The 20,729-nt window shown below is 42.7% G+C and overlaps 1 protein-coding gene across 3 annotated transcripts in view; it reads right to left on the bottom strand.

Annotated features, from left to right (window-relative positions):
- The window catches only part of TBL1XR1 (TBL1X/Y related 1), a 553,738-nt gene that overhangs the window by 523,627 nt on the left and 9,382 nt on the right, over positions 1 to 20,729 (bottom strand). Inside the window, exon 2 of one of the 3 annotated variants that reach the window (XM_078666438.1) lies at positions 3,865 to 3,944. The exons of the other annotated variants lie outside the window; for them this stretch is intronic. The gene's annotated coding sequence lies outside the window, so the exon portion shown is untranslated. The remainder of the gene's footprint in view (positions 1 to 3,864; positions 3,945 to 20,729) is intronic. 3 annotated transcript variants of the gene reach the window in all.

The following is a 20,729-nucleotide window of genomic DNA, read 5'->3' on the forward strand; positions in this document are numbered from 1 at the left end:
CTCCAGCGGCCTGGGCCGCCGTGGTTCACATTCTCAGCAGCAACCTAGTGCGAAGGATCATAAAGCCACAGTGAAAGAGGCGATCTCCCGATTGGTTGCCAGCTGAGCGGCCTCGCACTGGTGTGGGGCGGGGCGGGTTGGGCGGGTTGAGTCCTGCCTAGCAGCAGGATCCATATACTACTACTTACTACTTGAAATGTGCTCTGCGGCAGGACGAACCGACAATCTCCTATTAAAGTGAGTCTAACAAACTCTCTGAGACTCACACTGGGCACTGACAGTGAGTGACTCTGTGATGTCAGAATTACGCCACATGCTGTCGAGTGTTCTGTTACTTTGTAGCCTGGTATAGTAACAGCCCCCAAGGTTGCCGGGAGCAGTGTGCACTGTGCGCTGCCACAGCAGCTTTCAGTATTAGTGCATTATAGCAGCTTTCAGGCTTGACAGCTGAGCGGCTACAATGCATGATTTTGCATTTCAGTGCGGTGATGTGGAACACCACACTGAAATGTGTTACTCTAACGCCTGATGCGTGGTACTTGACAGGGCTGCATCAGGGGGTGTCTGCCCTGGCCAATCGCCACTTTTGTTCCAATTTGCTTCACGACGGCCTAGAATAGCTCGAATTAACCGCTCCATAGTTCACCTCTCACAAAACAATGTGCTGGTGCAAAAACTGAAGATCTAGAAGCTCTCTTGAGATTGGGCCTAGTTTTCAAACAAAACCGGTACAAAAATATTACATTTGACAACTCCTCGAGCATTGCTTTCAAACAACGTTACAGTGTGGGCTCACTTTGACCCTCGCATACATTTATTATACCCACTGAAATCTAGTTAGAGGAGCTCTTAATCTCAAATACATCTATCTCGCACTTCAAATTTTAAGTTCTTTTTTATTTTATGAATGAATTGTGGGCTAAATAAAAACTTGTTAAACTCACAAATTTGTTTACATTTTGTTAGCTGAAATTGCAACGAAGACCAATGACATTTCTCAATAACAAAAAGCAGGCGTAGAAAAATAGAGCACTGTCAAACGAGACCATATGGATTTAAACCAGATATATAAAACAGTGCACTTTGGGGTAAAAGGTCCGAACATTGTCCATAATTGGAGTGCAGCAGAAGTACCAACCTTGCTAAATGGAAAGAAGGCAATACAGATGTAGAATACTAAACAAAAATAATGAATACGGCTCGAGAAGATCCATAAAAGCATGATCATCAAGGATGCAATACCATGACAGGCCTAACTGAGAAACCCTTATGTACTAATATAGATTTGCCTAATATACTAATATAAAACTGCCACATGCACGCTTAGACATGCGGAGTAAGCTTGAATTCAAGCGTACTCTTCATGTCTTAGCGTGCATGCAGCATTTTCCGGTCCGGACGAAAGCCATATTGACCCACATGGGCACGAAGTAATGATGGCTGAAAAATGTTTACCATAAATATGGAATCATGAGACCACTTATGCCTCAAAGATATCAACCACTGCTTGCACAGGACCCCCATTAATAATATACCTTGACGGGTGGGTGGCCTGGAGTCAATTTTTAAATTACTTGCACTTTCACAAAAGAAACAGGTACGCTGCGACTCCGGCACATTCTACAGGCATTTAGCACCCAGGGGGGAACCCAAGGAGGAAGCATGTAATCAACTACGTTGGTGAGTGAGGGTTATTTAGAAAAAAAAACTAGGATTACCCCTTTCCCTTTTTTGAGCACGAGATCCCTCAGTCACATTTGCTATATGTTTTATTCATCACATGATCTCTGGCAGACAACTAAAGCGGTTTAGAACTAGACCTAAAAATAGTGTCTCTCTCTCAAGGCAACCACATACAAATGCTAGCCAATCAAATGATCCGCTCCATCAAAGAGACCAATCAACTTTCAAAAGACAATCATTGTATACTCTTTTTTTTATTTTGACATAAGCTCTGGCAACAAGTAAAGGTTTCCAGTTAGACGTAAAAATATAACAATCACTGTTTTTTTTACTAGATTTGATAGACTGTGTGCCAAAATGATGTGTTTCCACCGCTGCCCATTCACCAGTGGTTTTCATCTGCAGTAAAATGGTAACAGGACAACTAACCCTTACAAATGCTTCCCAGACTCAACTCCTCACCATTTTTCAAGACCACAATTCTCCCATCCTTCTCCCTTTTCCCCCTTGAATGCTCTTTTAAATCATGCTTTAGTTGAGAAAACTTTTGGGCTGATTTAAGAGTTTGGTCGAGAGGGTACTCGTTTATCAAAGAAACGGAATACAGTTTGTGCCAAACTGAAGGTCTTTCCACCAAATAGAGTGGGTAGTTAAATTAGAAGTTTTTACTTTCCCCTTAGCACAATGGAAAACATGGTGGTAAGGGGCAGGACATTTTTTTTTTAATGACCCCCACACCATGAGTAAAAACTCTCATGGTGTAGTGGACGTTAGTTTTTGTTTTCAAAAACAAAATCCCGCTTTGGGAATTCCTTTTTGAAAGATCAAAAATATGTTAAAAGTTTGATGGAATGTACAGCTGTGATGGCGGTGTCTGACAATGTTTTGAATTGTCCACAGGGATGGCGCACAACCCTATATTTGGAGGGCAGAAAACGCTCCGTATGGAAGGAGTAAAGTACTCGGCCATGCTGACCGACTTACCTCCGCCAGCAAAACTCAAAATCAGCATATTAATCATCTTCACGTAAATAAAACTTTCACTCCATGACATGTAACATAATATTACTATTTATACAAGCTGCGTTTGTAACCCACAGATTCTGGCCTAGCTCTATTAGGAATTGGTATTACCTTCGTACAAGTTTCTCTTCCCTTCAACACCAGTAAGATCCTTAGGTGCACCCAAATTAACTCAAGTAATGAATCCCTCCAGGAGAACACGCTAGCGAACTGCTAGCTGTAATCACTCCTCAACAACTTCAGTAACTAAGCGTCATAGTCCATTGTCTTGATGCCTGTACAATGCTGTTCCCTCAAGCAGAATGACAAACTTAAAAATACAATTTTCTATTGTCGCTTACCAGTGCTCATCACATATCTTCCTCAAGAACCAACTTCCCAAAAAAGAAAACCACATTTAATAGCTACCACTGCAAGGTTTTTAACACCAATTATAGGAAATAGTAGTTACTAACACCAACAATGATGCCCTCGGTTATATAGGATCATGTTATAGACAAAGTGTGTGCAATTTAAATAAAAAATGCAATGGGGTAGATGACTCGCAGCTAGAGAACAGGATCTCCAAGAACCGTATGCAAAAAAAGGCAGTGTAGCGGCATGCCTCACACTAATGAACACGCAAGTTCTAATTAACTTGAAGTTTCAGTGGGAAGAAAACTGTGTGCGCAAAAAGTCCAAGAAGTGGGGAAAAACGCTGGCACGCCCCAGGGAAGCATCATTCTATCCAGAATTTTGAATGATTTAGTTAAAAATAATACATAGACTAGGTTTCACAAGCGTCCAACAACAAGAATTGGGAAAAAAATGAAAGTGCAGCAGAGTTTTAAGCAGTCAGATTGTGAGAAGACATTGGAATCAAGTACTAAACAAATATTGGTAAGGGTAAGTCTAGCTTACATTTTGGCTGTGTCAATGCTTGCTGTCGATTCTCAACAGCAGAAGCAAAAAGAATTAAAATATTTGCTACAGCTGCTGAACAGCATTGGTCAAAAATAACCATATTAAAATGGCTGAATGGCATGCGGAAATATGTGTGCATGATCAACCATGCGTGTGGATACATCATGACCCTGCAGTGGCCATTTTAGCTTTATAAACGCTTTCTGAGAGAGAGACCATGTTACATCCATTCCAAAAGCAGAATGAAGAACTTACCAAAGAGACTGCGCAATCAAGGTGCAAAGAAGCGCCTCATGCGCTGCCGGGCAGGGTGTTTCATGACCTTGTGCTCAGTTCTGTAGAAAATATGGGATGGTCAGGACTTGAACAGACAACAAAATCTGCTTGTCCATCAAGGATTTATAGTGGTAAAAAAGAGACATAGCACAGAATTAGTGTATCCCTTCATCACCACTGATAAGGGAGAGGAATTTTAATATGGCCAAGGAGCACTTTATTGATACCGGTCAGGGATGTCTAAAGAACTTCAATAGGATGTGGGGGCTTAAAAAGAACCTCACGGAATTAGATGTACCATGAAAGTTAGGAGATGTCTGTAAACCAACATGTTAAAAAACATTATCACAAATAGCAAATGGAACTATGGAGTAACTATTCTTTAATATCTAGTTTAATATCTATGGGCCCTCAAATTACTTATAAATTGTAATTGTATTTAAGGCGTGGAGGATAAATAATAGCGGGCTAACTTATCATATGAAATAACGTATACCACAGCTGTTATTATATCTTCTAATGTTTAGGCTGTAAAGGTTACTGCAAAAAAAAAAGTAAAAATATATCTATACTACATTAATTTGGGGTGCTCTCCTCCTTTTTAGGATTCGTATTAGTGGCGCTTGTTCCATTTATGGCAAACATATTGTATTCTATACTTACTTAAAGGCGCTTGTGTCTGTCTCCTCCAGCAATTGGCTTCTTTTCCTCTGGAACCTCCAGTCATTGGCTAAAGACATTGTCAATCACACCCTTATTGAGCCCTTTTGTCTCATTGCATCTTGGATCAGCCCTCTAGTCTCATCGTTATTCTATTGGCTGTTTGGGTGTCTCCATTATAATGCATGAAGGAATATTTTACATCTGAAATCAACATCAAGCCTATTTGGGTCTTGCCCTTGCTTGTTATAAACAGCATTTCCCCACCTCAATATCTGGTGACACGTAATCCCAAGTGAAAGTGGCATTTTTCCATTTTTTCCTAAAATTAAAGGTTTTATGTCTCACCCCCCTCAAATTGGGGCATACCAGTTTGGTAATTACAAATCTGGAACGTCCTGCTATAAAGTCGAAAGCCAAATCAAGATCCATGATTTTGCGACTAACTAAAATAAATGCATTCAACACTTAAAACGTTTGGTCCATTGCCAGAATTATGGCTAATGTATCAACTACGCCAACAGACACTGAGAAAACAATTTTAGACAGCCCTTAATCATTTTGGACCAGTAAAATCTGTACATTATAGGTGACAAAATATATTATGGAACAGTGCTTAATTTGTAAAAGAATAAGTGCCAGGGTCCAAAGTTTTGATCAGACTGCAACTTGTGCTTTTTATTATTTTATTTATTTTAGAGTTTTATAGACCGCGAACTTGACCCGTTAGGGTATCAGAGCTCTTTACAGAGTCACAAAGTAAACAATAGGAAGGATAACACAAGAGTACTGTAAAATAGGGGGGGAGTGGGTGCTGGGAGAAAGAGGGAAAAGCATTATACAGGATAGACAATATTGCAATTGTCAAGGACGGATTCCGATTTCTTGGTGGGGCGAGGTCCCAGGATGGAGGCAGTAGTCTTTGGGGTGGTAGTGGAACGGGATTAGTCAAGGAATGTACCCATGCTATTGCATGTCCCGGTGCCTAAAGCTGTGTAGTTTGATTCCAACTCACGCCTCTTTGATCCACCACAAGACACTCACTGCCTCTTAATCTCACTCTTAACAGGTTCTTTTTCCTCTCCGTTTTATTTCTTTGTCATTTCTGTCCTTATCTTGCTCCTTCCTGTCTTGTATATTTTCTCTCTAGCTTTGGGTCAGTCTGATGAGGAAAAATAAATGCAGGTCCCCAAAAATCCGTGCCCATGGACCCCACAAACACGGGTTAAATTAAGTACTAGAAAGAAAAATAAATATTGTTTCCAGTTACAACTCATATCTCGCTAGTGAACGTACTGAAGTACTAAACAACTTGAGTGCACTAGTCTAAAAATTGATGTAACAAAACGTGTCAGAAACCGGAAATGGTGCAAGAATGGGATGAGAGATCTAAGTCCAGCAAAAACAGGGTCCAGAAAAAGCAAAAAATCTGGGGTGACTATGCGGGAAAGGCGGATTTACTACAATTCCCAAATCCCTCCAGCTCATCCTTGCTGTTTTGAACAACCCTCCAAATCCGCTCTTTTTTAAATTAATTTTTTTTCTCGAAGCTAACCCAAGCTTCTTTGGTTTCTCCACCGCTTTCCTTGTCCAACTCGGCCGTCACAGTTTTTTTTTTCTTCTTTTCTTTATAACCTAATCTGACCCAGCTCCTCCACTGCTCCCCAATTGATCTTTGCTTAGTGGTTTTGGAGGACCTGGCAGCTGCAATTTGTTCCTGACCAGCTCCTCTCTTTAAACACGTCTTCCCATACTTTTATTTAATTTTGATTAACAGTACAAGTTGGACATCTGACATCTTGAAATGGTATAAAAAAAAAATTTTAAAAGGTGAGCTCGTCATACCGGACCGCATCATGTCGCGTATGCTTGTGATGCATACATGACTGCACATCAATGCACTTTTTTTCCTGACAATGCTGTTCAACTTTGGAAAACAAGCTTTTATTTCTCTATGCTGATAGAGAACATCAGCAAAAAGAATTGACAACAACAATTCTGTGTTACTAGCTTTACCAATGCTTATTATAGAAATGTACTCATGATAGAAATGTAGTGGTGTGAATATAATTGTGGTAGATAGTTCCACTTCACCCTAGTTATACATTGCTGCCCACATTGTAGGGCAGGTGATATTTAAATGGGGGGCATGCACAAAATGTAAACTGCCGTGTTACTTCAGAGGCTAGGTCCCAAAAGCTATTCTCACAGGCCACGGCTGTCGCTCAATTTCTAGAATTTGTCAAAGTACAGATTCTAAACTTTAATCTGTAATTTTTTTTAAACAAAACATCTAAAATATAATTTGTTTATATTTATTAAAAATCCAATTCATTGGTGTAGTTACATTTTTTGTATTTCAGAAAAATAACTTGTAGAAAGAAACCATATACACGTACATAATATATACATATACATACACACACATTAGCTAAATAGCAGCCCTCACAGTGTTATAGTTAGGTCGAAGTTTCCATAGGAAGAGAGTTTTTAGTTTCACTAAGAGCTTTGGCGCCATTTGACAAATCTGCACAAAACTTAAAAAAATAAAATGTTCATCCAGCATGCCTCTTTCAAACGTTTCTGCTGGTCCGTCAACTGGGGGCCAAGAAAAGAGGATTTGCTCAAAATACTGAGTGGTATTTATCAGAATAAAGCTCGGCACTGTGGGTTCTAACAATTCGGTCTCCTCTCTATGCAAAGATCTCCTTTCTAGAAAATTTAATTCACCCACTTTCAATCAGCATTGCAGACTCTTTATGGATTATTAAACAGCTCCCCCTCCCCTGTGTCAAGACGGTTTCCTTAATGTATTTAACCCATGGAATTTTGAGTACTCCGTCATGCTGGAGACAATCCTTTATAATCAATCTGTTCAGATGGAGTTCCTCCTTTGACCAGATCGCATAGCCAACACTCAACTCTTCATGGACACAGAGAGGGAGCGTTTTGTGGGTACGCACAACCACCAAAGGAATTTGTGTTCCGTGATCTGAAGTTCAGTACCTGCCGCATAGCTCCAAGATGTCATGCCATATGTAGCCATGGAGATACATTTGGCCTGGTAGATTTTCACCAAAGACTTAATTGGTTTGCTATCCAGCCTGGTTGCAAAACTGAAAACAGCAGTGATTGAGTTCCCTACCGCCTCTTAGCTGCCACCAAGGGCTTCCAACTAATATTGGAATTGAATATTTCTGCCCAGGTAGGGAAAAGCCTTGACTTTGGAGATTTTATGGTTACAGCTACTAAAGGCTTGGGTCCTGGTGGAACCAGGACCCACCACCACAACAAAGGATTTGGTGAAATTGACTGCTAGATCTAATTTTAACATAAGATCTGTGAAGGTATCCATAAGTGTTTGTAAGCCTCTGGCGGTTTGTTTTTTAACTGATCGTAGAACTACAAAACTCCACAAGACAAGTGCAGGACGTTCCCCGGGACCAGTATATAAGGGGTTGCAGCAGGGGATAGTTCAATGACAACCTCACTTTTGCAGATGGTTTCGTGATCCAGGGGGCACCGTGTGGGCCATCGTTAGGGAATGGATGCGCAGTCAGTGTGGGTATCAGCGCCTTACAGGACATGGTTGTCCCCTTATCCAAAGCCTCAATGAGGTCAGGAGTCCCTACAGGTCCACTCCCCAACACCTTGTCGGAGCGTTTGCTCATCATATTAGGCTTTACACAATCATGTCTCCAGGTCCAGGGGGGGGACATGAAGACACCTCCTTTAGAGTTTCTTATGGCCAATTCAAGAGTACTGAATCGATACACCATGGCAATAGCAGATTCTTGATCATCACATCGAGCCTAATTAAGAGGGTGTCCAAGGGTTTTTGTATTACACGGTCAATTAGGGCCCTGGAAAGGACCTTTTAGTCTGGCCCGTTACTACACTATTCATATATCTGCAATTTATCGAATAGGGAAGTCCTAGGATCCCAATACTGGATGGTATTGCCCAATTTTACGCATAAGTGAGATGCAGAGAAGAATTTACTCAAGGCCCAGGACCTCTTAGGCCTCAAAAGGAGTTCATGCAGGACTGCTTTGTGAGTTGATGCTCCTCCATTTAAGTTCAAGAAAGATGGGTAAGAAGAGAAGAATTCAAAATCCTCTTTTTGAAAGGCAGTTTTATATATTTATTTTCATTTTTATTTTCAAAGGAACTTCTTGGCAGGATTCAAACAGTTCAGAAGATTCAACATCATATTGAACAAAGGATGTCAGCCGACACGTGTTTCGCCCATCCGGTCAAGTCGACCAGGGCTTTTTTAAGGCGTCTAATATCTTGTAGCTGTATAGCCTAGATAAGTATGTCATCTCTGACGAGGCGTGTCACGTCCCTTTAAAGCATCTCTTGCACCGATTTTCATTAAAGTTTCATCATCTTTTAGTCACGCAGTCCGGGGTTAATCCCATCTCCTGTCTTGGTCATGCCTAATTAAGAGGGTTCCCATGGATGTTTGTATTACACGGTCAATGAGGGCTATCAGCAGGGTTGTGGATGCCCCTTCCTTGTGGAGAGGATCTCTCAAGTTCCCTGGAAAGGACCTTTTAGTCTGGCCCGTTACTACACTATTCATAGATCTGCAATGCATTAAAATCTTCTGCGGAGTTCAGGAAATAAACAGTCAAAGTTTAACATTTTCCTCTTTACATTAAACGTATCTATTGCATTGCATTACAACTGTTTAACATGGACAAGTGGCCGGATATTCACTGGAGGATAATCTATAGTCAACAGCATCTTTGGCCTTTCTTGGCAACAGGCTTTGGCTTTAAGCCACAATGTACTCTGAAACATATCTGTGCAACCCAGGTGTACTCAGCCTTTACCTTGTTTAATTTGGATTACTAATTGCAGCCCAAACTTTAGTGATTTAGTGATATAACTTTCAACATGCACAACCACATTTGTTTCCGGGGACACCACGATTTCAATTCTATGCACCCCACATGTGTACACACAGTAACGCTATGCTGTTTTGGAGTATGATGTTATAAGTGATGTCATCACTGATGTAATTTAACATGTCATGAGTGATGTAATATGTGGCATCATAAGCACCGCACAACGGGGTACAAGTCCATAGTTAGCTCAGTAAACTATAACTGTCTCATTTCAGTGTTTTTGTTTGCTTTTTAAATGAAAGCCCTTATCTTATTTCAAAACCCAACTATAAAGACACTTTTTGAAGTGAAGATATAACTATATATATATAAAAATAAATATAGGTGCTTCCAATTATCTTTTTTAATCTGCTGGTTTATTAAAGTATCCTCGACATTCAGCCACTGGCTCTATTCACTATTAGTGACAACTTTTCGTGAGTGTATCTCTGCCTACATAAGTAGTCCACTTCAGTGTCAGGGCATTTTATTTAAATGTATTTTAACATAGAATATTTGGTTTACTATTTTTTGCAAGCATATGCATATCCTCTTTAGACCACAACCTTTTTACTTTTTATTACTTTACACTTTTAATTTCATTACATGTGTTAGCAAAAAAACTAATTGCAGGTTCGCAAAGGCTATTTCTGTTTACTGCACCAAAGCTCTTTCATTCATAAAGACAAAGTGTGGGTCCATACAGACAATATAGTAGACCGTGGTCTGGTATATACCATTTCAATGTAGAATCATGACCTCCGCTTGCTAGTCAAGCCTAGAATCCCTAGCCCATGTCTAGTGCATTCCAGCATTAAAAAGACAAAAATCTATTCTCGCCAGAACTTGCAATGAATCAAAAGTTTAGGAAATATTCCAGACCACTATTATAATCAAGAAGACACTTAAGCTAATTCACTCATAACGCTGTTGCGGACATTATACATCCAGGACAATTATTATTATTATTATTATTATTATTATTAATGAATTTTGTATAGCGCCTGGTTACCCTTGGGCATCCCCGCGCTCATCCAGAGAGATAGCGTCACCCTACTAGGCACACAAAAAAATTTAGGCAGGAAACAAATAAGTTTTTAAAAGTTTACGGAAACGTAAAAAGCTCGGTTCCGAGCGCAAGTAAAAAGGGAGAGAGTTCCACAGAGTGGCCACGTTTATAGAAAACCTTCTACCACCAGTTCTTGCCTTCCTTACCCTCGAAACCTGCAATAGGTGTTGATGGTCAGAACGGAGGGAGCGGAAGGCCTTATACGGTTGAACCAAATCCCGAAGGATCGGAGGGCCTTTCCCCTGCAAACTTTTGTGGGCCATGCAAAGTGCCTTGAATCTCACCCTCTCCCTCACAGGGAGCCAATGTAACGCCTTCAGCGCAGGACGTGCTGACTGACGCCTAGGGAGACCTGTCAGAAGCCTGGCGGCCGCGTTCTGCACCTGCTGCAGTTTGTTTAGGGTGGACTCAGGAGCACCCAAAAACAGCGCGTTGCTGAAGTCCAGCCGCGAGATGATATTAGGTCCATAAATGCAGCACCACTTATTCACTGATTACTAGGACTAGCCAAGAGAGATAAGCATGTACTCGCCACTGATGTGATGCTCACCCATAAGCAAGGGAGTCATCAACTGAGAAACCATTCTGACTGATCCGATACCTACTCTCCCCAGTTGTTACATTGTCTTAAAGTTCTCCTCATCCTTAAAAGGCAGACTGGGAACATTAAACACTGAGGTATAGTTTACTAAACTGTACAGTACCTTGAGATATTTTCAAGGCTACTTTTATGGGTACAATGAAAAAAATAGTTTAATGTTCCTTTCTCTGTCTCATCAGATAAGGAAGGTCAATTTATTTTTCACCTTTTCTTGTCACACTGCTTCTACTGAAATGGATTCTTAGCTCAGGATAAAAACACTTGGGGCATTATTACGAGTTCAGCGGTCCGACCAATATAGGACCGCCTCCACCAGCAGCCCACAGCGCTGGCGGTCCAAAAGACTGCTGTATTCGGAGTTGAACACAGGTGTGGAGGTGGGGATCGAGCAACGGGGGGGGGGCGAGTATTTTTCACAAACATATCAATGCCTGTGTGTGCATTTTGACTGCAGATGTGTCGAATGCACACATATGAATGATATATGTCAAAAATATCATATGTCTATAACTGTGGTAGAGCCCATATGTGGGCAGTTCTGGCAATGGGTATATGGTTAGAAAATGGCTCACCAGAAGATCGCCGCAATCAGGGTCGTAATACTCGGGGTGAATATCCTGCTGTGAACGGAGGACCTGGAGAAAGGGATCCACGTCGGAATCTGCCATGAAGAAGAGGAAGGGGCGAGTACGCACCCCAAATCCTCCGCCACTGCCACCTTGAAGCAGGCAGTCGAACCGCAGGAGTGAGCTTGTGGAACAGGCAACTCATAATACGGACTGCGGTGCAGCTCCCCTGTACGGCCCTATGGTGGCTGCCTTTCTCCGACCGTGAGCCCAGCGGTTGGAGGTCTCGGTAGTCCAGTGACAGTCTTTGTAAAGGCGATCCGCCCAACTCGTTATACAGCAGTTAGACCGCCGAGCTCACAGCCTTTGGACCTCCGCCACTGATACGGCGGTCAATGGGACCTCCAAAATAGTAATAAACTCCCTTAATATGGCCATGTTCCCTCTGGACGCATCTTTCTGAACTCACAACTGGAAATTCTTTTCTACCAGTATCCATGAAATTCACAAACTTCACTAAAAATAGACATTTATACAAGAAGTTCCCTATTTGTCACATACTGCCAAGATGTCATGTTGTAGAGAGCATGCATTTATTGACCACAGACCCGACCATGGTGCTTTGTGTACATTTTGTTATTTAAGTCTCTTAAATTCTTTGTATATGAGCAAATGCACTGAGGAGTAAGCTGATAAGTTGTACGATTAGCACGCCTGTGGTTCGCACACCTGTTGTGAGCGGACTGGTCGCAGGGTTGGGGCCCCTCATAAGCTACAACAAATGTCTTAGTCTTTTCTTTTGCTCAGGGATGACAAAGGACAAAGCTTAGCTGAGAGATCCCTCCCCTCTAACTCTTCTCTACTACAAGGTGCAACATCAGATTTCTGTAAGGAGTGGTGGCTTCCTGCTTGTTCCTCTTGTGCCTTTGAACTGTTTTTATGTGCTTGGAAGGTGAAAGACATGCAGTTACAGGTAGTGGAGGTATGCTGTGAATTCTTCTGTCATCCCGTCTCTTTTGAATGCACTGTCAACTGTTTTCATAGAGCCACAGAATCATTGATCAGGCTAAACAGCAAATTCCCTTTAGGATTTGAAACACATATTCAGATTGTTTCAGGATTGCAATGGTCAGTTTGATTAGCATGCATATGAATACTATTTTTTCACACTTCAACGTAATTGTTGGATGACAGTGCATATATCTGCAGGACATATTGTCACCAGCCCTTTAAATGAGGAATAGAGTGGTCCTTCGTTCTCCCACAGGAGGATTTTGAGTATTTCCCTTTCACCTCATGCAGTTGGCTTATTGGAGCATCATTCCACCTCCTATGAAGTGCTGGAATTGTAATGCTTGAGAAACATCTCAAAAGTAAACCCAACTGTCACACATTACATCACACAGATACATTATGTAAGCAAAAATTATTAAACGTTTAGTCAGAACTCAAAATGCAAGCCATACCTACTGGATTTGCCAATGTTTCTTTATGGTTGTGTGGGCATATATTTTGGGGTCTCACGGAGTAAAAAAGATTCTGCCACCCATCCCACCCACAGCCGACTCTTCCAGGGGAAATGATCCTATCTGTTTCAGACGTCAACTTCTCGTGTGGTTCACTGCTTATACTTAGAATTTTTATGAAGTGGGCAGTGGTAGTCAGGGGCATCGCTTAGTCAATGTTAGGTGGTGAGGCTGACATTTCCCAAGGAACAACTAAACAAGCATTGGCATAGCCAATAGGTCTCGCCTTTGTGGTCTTATAAGTATTTAGTTATGCAGCACAATATCCTTCGTGCAAAATCCTCAACTGGTGCATGGCTAAACACTTATAAGGTCACAAAGGCGAGACCTAGTGGATATGCCAATGCTTGTTTCTCTTTCTCTGTAGGTCATTATTTTTAATGCTAAGAAACAAGTGCTTAAGAAACCTAGCACAAATTTAAGAAGTGTACAGTGGTCCCGCATTAAGTTTTTGGCCCCAGGGCATTCATGACCTTCTGACAAGCCTGAAACAAAAAATATTACTTCAGTGCGCATGCATCTGGTAATTCAAGTATCTATCAAAGGGTTGAAACTCAAACGCAGATTCTTGTGAGAACTAGGACCCATACTGTGAAATGCCCTTACTCCTAACTTTACATCCGAATACAGCCACAAGCAGATCAGGAAACCTAGGAAAACTGAGTCATACAGACTAGTTTTCAAGTGAAATATGAAGGGGTCAAGGGTTGCGATTGAACAATGTCGCATACACTTCTCTTCGTGTGATTGAACTATTCAGCTTAGTTTTTGTCATCACCGATAGTGCTTTGGAATAAGAGGAGATCTACACCCGTGCTCTATAAAAACCCTCCACAAAATATAAAGCGAAATGTAATAATTTTGTAATTTGCCGAAATGTGGCTATTTTTCACTAGTTGACAAATTGGAAGTGTTGTTCGCCTGCATCCCTCAGCTACACACCAAGCACGTACGTACATATGTCAGCAGGGTGTATATAATATAAACAAAGGTCTGTGTATGCTTACGTATTCTGAATAATTCATGGCCTCGATATGTGCATGCATTTGCTATTTCGTTATAAACTCAATTACATTTCTTGAAATTAAAGAGAGACGAGGGAGAAAAAAGGGTCAATGCAGACAGATGTACAAAGCATTTGACTTATAGCCAGATGTAGCGTTGAAGGGAAAAGAGAACAGGGGAAGAGAGGAGAAAGAAAGGCAAGATTCTGAGGAAAGAATGCTGAAAACGGGTAGAGAGGGAACACGAGAGAAAAGGAGGGAAAGCTCAGGAACACTGGGGGGTTGTGGGGGAGTGGATAGTGACACAACGATGTGAAAGAGAACAAGCCCGGCTGTGGTGCGTGCGTGTATGCTCGGACTGCTGTTTTTGGAAGCACATATTCGTGCTTGTGGCACGCCCCTGCGCGCTCCTGCAATGTGGATGCCAACCACAAGCACGAGTATGTGCTTCCAAAAACAGCAAAGCGACGGCTAAAGGTCTCATATGCGGAGCATGCGCGCTGCGTAGGCAAGACCTAAAAAGGAAAAGGTGGGCTGGTGCAACTGGACAATGGTGATGGACAGGATTAGGGGCATTGCTTTTAAGTCGTTTGGAAAAGTAAGGCCAGCCAGTGCAAAGAAAGACTGGACGATGATGTCCTTTCTTGCCCAGTTCCTCCTCAGAACAGAGAGGCCCTTGAGAATAGGTTAACATAACCCATACCCGACATCAGTAGACCAGACTTCGTATGGGTGGCGAAAGCAGGCCTTTAAGTAGCCCTGCTTGCATCTTTATGAAGCCTGAACACCTTTATAACACACTGACAGGCACTGTGAGAAATTCACACATCCTTCAGACTCATCTCCAAAGCTTTAACTGTCCTGTCATCAACACTTACCCACAACCCACCAAGAAGCATAGAAGAGACTCTGCTCACTTAAACAAGTCATATGTCGTATGAAAAAACAACAGAACAGAATATAAGGGAGAAAATATATACTCTTATGGAGTGCAAGATGAAGTTAAAATGTAAAGTAAACAGAGACTCTGTCGCGGTTGTGAATTACATCAAGGTTACCTAGTCATTGGGAATTCAAGGGTTGTTTTTGCCAGTAAAGGAAATGAATTTAGGACTGGAGAGCAACCCATTTCATAGTTTGTAATTACTGGTGGATCTAAGACCGGACCCACTTAACGTCCTGTGAGTGAGTGACAGACAGGGGCCCAATCAGATCCATGCCCTCAATCCTGCTTGTGCATCACACACATCTTCGTAGGTCAGTCTGCAAACACAAAATATTGAAATATTAAACCAGCAAGTTGGCTCGGACTCATTTAGAAGTTCCTTTTGGACTTTCCAGCCCAAATTAAGCTGAACTTTTTTTTGTGGCGTCTTCCTGCCTCCATGTCCGAACCTCATGCGCCAAGATTTGACAAAGCAGTGAGCATTGATGTAAAATGGGCAAGAGAATGAGGTACCCTTCTAGTAGCTGAAATAGATCATGTGAAACTAGAAAATATGGGGTCAATCACGGCTTGCCCCCTAATTGTGCGATCCTAGGCATATTTCAATGAGCCTCCCCCCCCCCCCCATTATCACACATGAGAGTAGCTTCAAATGTGCGGGTTTAGGAAGTGTGCTATACAAAAACCTCTCATGTTTAACACACTGTAATTGCTTCACCTATAATCTAGGCCTCGTATGGGCTACACATAACATGCCTCTGATTTCATTTGTGCTCTCCATGCCACTGGAGTCAAGCTAGCCTGGCTGATGAGGGTGATGCCCCCAAACCGGTCCCAGGATGGTTGTTTCCGGTCCAGGGAGGACCTGGCTCGACAGTTAAGGCTGGACTGTTCCCATGGTGAACAGGGTCAAGACTGATTTGCATATTGCTGGGTTTAACCTGGAATGCCATGGGGAGCAAAAAACGATGGATTTAGGTCCAGATCTCTGTACTGGGGTGAATGTTTGACATTTATCAGCATTCTGTCCATCAATTGTTGTTTTTGCATCCGATTTCATTAGTGGCATAGTCAGCCATCAACCTGGGGGGGTGGAATGAATATTTCTAAATTTATGTTTTTCAATTTTTTAATAAATGCCTCTCAATGAAGCGATATAATCTAAAGTACTAAAGTGAAAAACATCCGCAAGTTAAAGAAATACACTTTTTTTAAAGTGCCTTTATCACATTTTTTACATGATCTTTGATGCATGATTTCCATACCAAATATTTTCATGTCTCCACTCGTGCACGGGCTTTTAGTGCCATGCCCGACCATTGCCTCGGTTCTGGCTCGACTCTTCCTGTTAATATGTTGGCTGGCCTACCTCGACCCAGCCGGCAGCGACAGTAACTTGATGTCACTGCTGCTGCAGACAGCTGATCCGACTGACACTGCCAGGCAAGCCCGACTAAGTAATTACTACTTATCAGATACGCCCCTCCCCAACCCCCTGCTCTCGAGGCGACATCCCTGGTGATCACATTATGTAGCCAGTCATGGACAATGAGGTGATCTCTACTGAGACAAGAGGGTTGCAGATTTGTCTGGCTTGCATTACAAAGCCTCTCCTATTTCCCGTCATTAATACGAGGCCCACATTTATTTGAGCAACAATAAATGCATAAAATATTAAAGTTAAAAAGTCCTTAATAGATTTCCGCAATTCCTAGACAGGGATAAGTCCTGTCTATGCAAACCAACAGAGGCAAGAACTTTACTTTTTCACAAGCAAGACTTTCACTTTAGCAATTTGGGAATGGGGCTCACAGAGGCTTTAACACCTTCGCTGCGGTGGCTATTCCGCCGCAGCGCTAAGGGGGCGGGCGCCGCTCGCCCATGCTGGTGACGGAACCGCTCCGTCACCAGCCTCGGTTAAGCTGTGCTCATGACGGAGCTGTTCTGTCATGGCCCCGCCTGCTCAACAGAACGCGCAGGCGCGAAATCAGCGCCACGAAGGCGCGTCGGGCGGGCCATGACGGAACCGCTCCGTCATCAGCACAGCGCCACCGCGGCTGATGACGGAGCGGTTCCGTCATCAGCACGGAAGTGGTTAAAGACAGGAACAGAGTGGGAAGGCTTGTGTGTTATACCAAACTGCATGGTCTTCATGCCCTTGGACAACAGTAGTTGACAAGAAGAAATTGACAGTACTAACTCCTGAATATTATCCCAGACCAAAAGACTGGTTCTCTGGACTGAGGAGTTCTGCCCAGATTTTAGCAACATTGTAATGTTTTCTGGGGGTGTAGATACTCAGACAAGCAGAGCTGGGAGTGTCTTTCATATCCATTTTTGTTTTCCACTTTAACCCGTTGCGTGCTTGTGACGTAACCGTTCCGTCACGAGCCTCGGGTGGGCTGTGCTGGCGACGGAACGGTTCTGTCACGGCCCGTTCGCCGCGCCTGCGCTGAGCGTTCTAAAGAGCGGGCGGGGCCGTGACGGAACTGTTCCGTCACAAGCACAGCTCACCCGAGGGCCGTGACGGAGCGGTTCCGTCATGAGTACGGGAGCGCCACGCGGCCCCGCCACCCCTTAGCGCTGCGGCGGAATAGCTGCCGCAGCTAAGGGGTTAAGTAATTGAGACTTTGAAGAAGCTGTTTGGAGTTCATGAAAGGTTTCTTGCAGGTGTTGAGTGTAGTAAGGGATACTAATGATTCTGGGAAAGGGGTTGTCCAGCTAATGGTGCTTGCTGCAGCCTTTTGAATGTTCAGACATGAATATTTAGTATTTTCTGAGCGGTTTTAGATGGCTTCTCTTAATTTCGCCAGCATGGCTAGAAGATCAACATCAAATTGGTGCACTAAATGGCTGAACGAGAGACAGAACAATGGCCAGTAGTGGCCAAAAGTTGAGGTATGGCTATCAAAATCTCAGGTAACCGAAGATGCTGCTCTAGCTGCACAACATTGACCTTGAATAGAATATAAACATGGCTTGATTTCGTGTCAATATGATTTGTGTGCTTTAACTGCTGATACTTCTGGGGTTATGCAGTCACTCTTGTTGACAGTATAACAGGCGGTTTACTCATCGAGTTCCCACTGTGCAGTAGTAATCCTTTCGGTAAGCATGCTTGGCTGCAGATCCACTGAAGAGGCAGCCTTCCAGTGCTACTGACTGTCAATGTGCAAGTCCCACTACAGGTCTCCAACCTTTTCTGTAGTAAGAGCTACTTATGTTCAACCATCCTGAGCAACTAAAATTATTAGAATTTGAATACTGACCACATAGGATTAATTAAAATGTTTGTCCCAAATAACCCTATTTTAATTTTCATATTCTTATATTTATTCAACCAAGCAAACGCTTCTAACATAGTAGGCCGGCTGCATACAGAAGACCTACTTATGGGTAGCTGAAGAGCTACTGGTAGCTCACGAGCTACTCATTGGAGAAACCTCCACTAATTTGTTCTTTCCTCCTGTAAAGGCTCTGGTTACGGATGTGGCTAAATCTTCAATAAACCTAAAAAGGTCAAACTGGATGGAACACTGTGCACCTATTTGACACGGCACAGATATACTATATGTTTAAGTAACGCCATGCTCACAATAGAGTGAATCTTCAATTACATACTACATGCATAACATCCAACATTATAAATTCAACAGAATCTTGCAGACACCTCTAACAGATATCTCATGTTACTGGGAATCACAATGCTCACAACATCTGCAATCACATGACATACACATGACACCTCCCAATACCATTGGACAGAGCAATGCAGTCATACCCACACAGATATGCTATGACAATCCCCATGCCCACAACGGCACTCTCTACCAAGCCACACCACACACCCTCAAGCATCAGAACACAGGAAGACAGAATTGGTTAAGTGCATTAAACGCAACCTCAACATTTCCTGTAGGGGGTGTAGTTAAAGAGCTCGATTCAAAATAGCAGGAAAAGCAAAGTGAAAAAAGAAGTTATTTACCCTCAGGTGGTAGACAGTAGGAGGAACCAGAGAGAGGGTGCAGCTGGTTGCATTGAGGAAACAGAACTTACACCTGTGGACAACGCCCTAAAGTGATCAATCAATGTGTGCGACACAGATTTGAAGAGGAAATGGGTGAAGACTTGGGCTGTGGTCTCCTCAGTTTATAAAACACTGGAAGGGATCACAGACATAGTGAAATAGTAGAACATGACCTCTAATTTTTAATACTTGACCTAGATGAATTTAAGACTTGCACAGTGGCCAGCGTTCTGATTGGTAGATAACTGAAAGAGGAGCATGAAGCACCAAAGTGGAGAAGTGTGGCTCACTGGTTAGAAGCGGCAGACCCTGATGCAGAGGTCAGGCCCGGGACCAGGGTTCAATTCCCGACGAGGCAGGGTCTTGGGCTCAATGTCTGCAGACTCGATAATTCTCGCCTCGGTGCCTACTCTAATCATGGGTCCCACTCTGTAACTCTGGGCAATAGCTTGCTTAATCTCCACAACGGCCCCAACAGCGCTGGGATGCCTGGCTTCAACTTGGGGGTGCCCAGGAGGGGACATCTCACAGGGAAAGCCAGGATGGGTTCCACAGCGGTATACAGCGCCAGGATGCCCCGAGATGGGGCGACAGTGCGCTTTACAAGTATACACACATTTACATTTACTATCTCAGAAATCCAGAGAACACAATAATGAAGCTATCGGCACATCCAGATGGACTGCACTGGTGATGCTAACCTCTGCAGAAGGGATAGAGAGAAAATCCATTGAATGTAATGTAGACCTTTTCCTTTTGGAAACTTGACTTGCGACTAAGTAGAAGCCATGAATGCCACACAGTGTTCTTATTAAGTGCTGCGCAAAAGAAGCAGAACTTACTGCAGAGGTGGAAGCACTGATGCAGATAACACCTCCAATATCAGTGAATAACACATCCTTACCTCTATTAATATGGTCACGACGTGAGCTTTTGCTCTTAATCTTGCATTAACACTTTGCGTTGTCCCCTCCACAATTCACTTATTTCCTAGGCCACTGAGAAAAACCAGTATCTGGGCAGATTTCTCAACCAACCAATTCACATTCGAAAAGACTGAACCCATGCACAATTAATAGTTCCTCAAACCACTATCCTGCTCTCAATAAGGTGGAACTCCTTTTAACGTGATCATACAGAGATATCACCACCAAACGACAAGGATCTTCCTTTCATGTGTCTTGGACTGATCAAATTTATTTAAGTTTCACATCTTAAAGCACACAATACCATTTCCAAACCAAAACACTGTTCAAATCCCACAACCTTCAGACCTACCACTAAACTCAACTTTAACTTTACATCTGCTCAAATTACTCCCTACATCTGAAATACAGCCATCTTCCAAAACAAATTAACACATTAAACAAACACTTAACTGAACTATTAACACTGTTGTCTCTCATTGTGCCCTTTAACACCGGATCTTCACTCACGCGTAAGTGCACATCTGCCCACGTAGAACACAAGGAGCTTACTTCCAAATCAAAACATCCTTCCATACCTCCAAATTCTGCACCAACCCCAGCATGCTGAAGCAGGCCCGAAAC

This window comes from Lissotriton helveticus, chromosome 11, assembly GCF_964261635.1.
Source record: "Lissotriton helveticus chromosome 11, aLisHel1.1, whole genome shotgun sequence".
In the NCBI taxonomy this organism is placed as follows: Eukaryota; Metazoa; Chordata; class Amphibia; order Caudata; family Salamandridae; genus Lissotriton; species Lissotriton helveticus.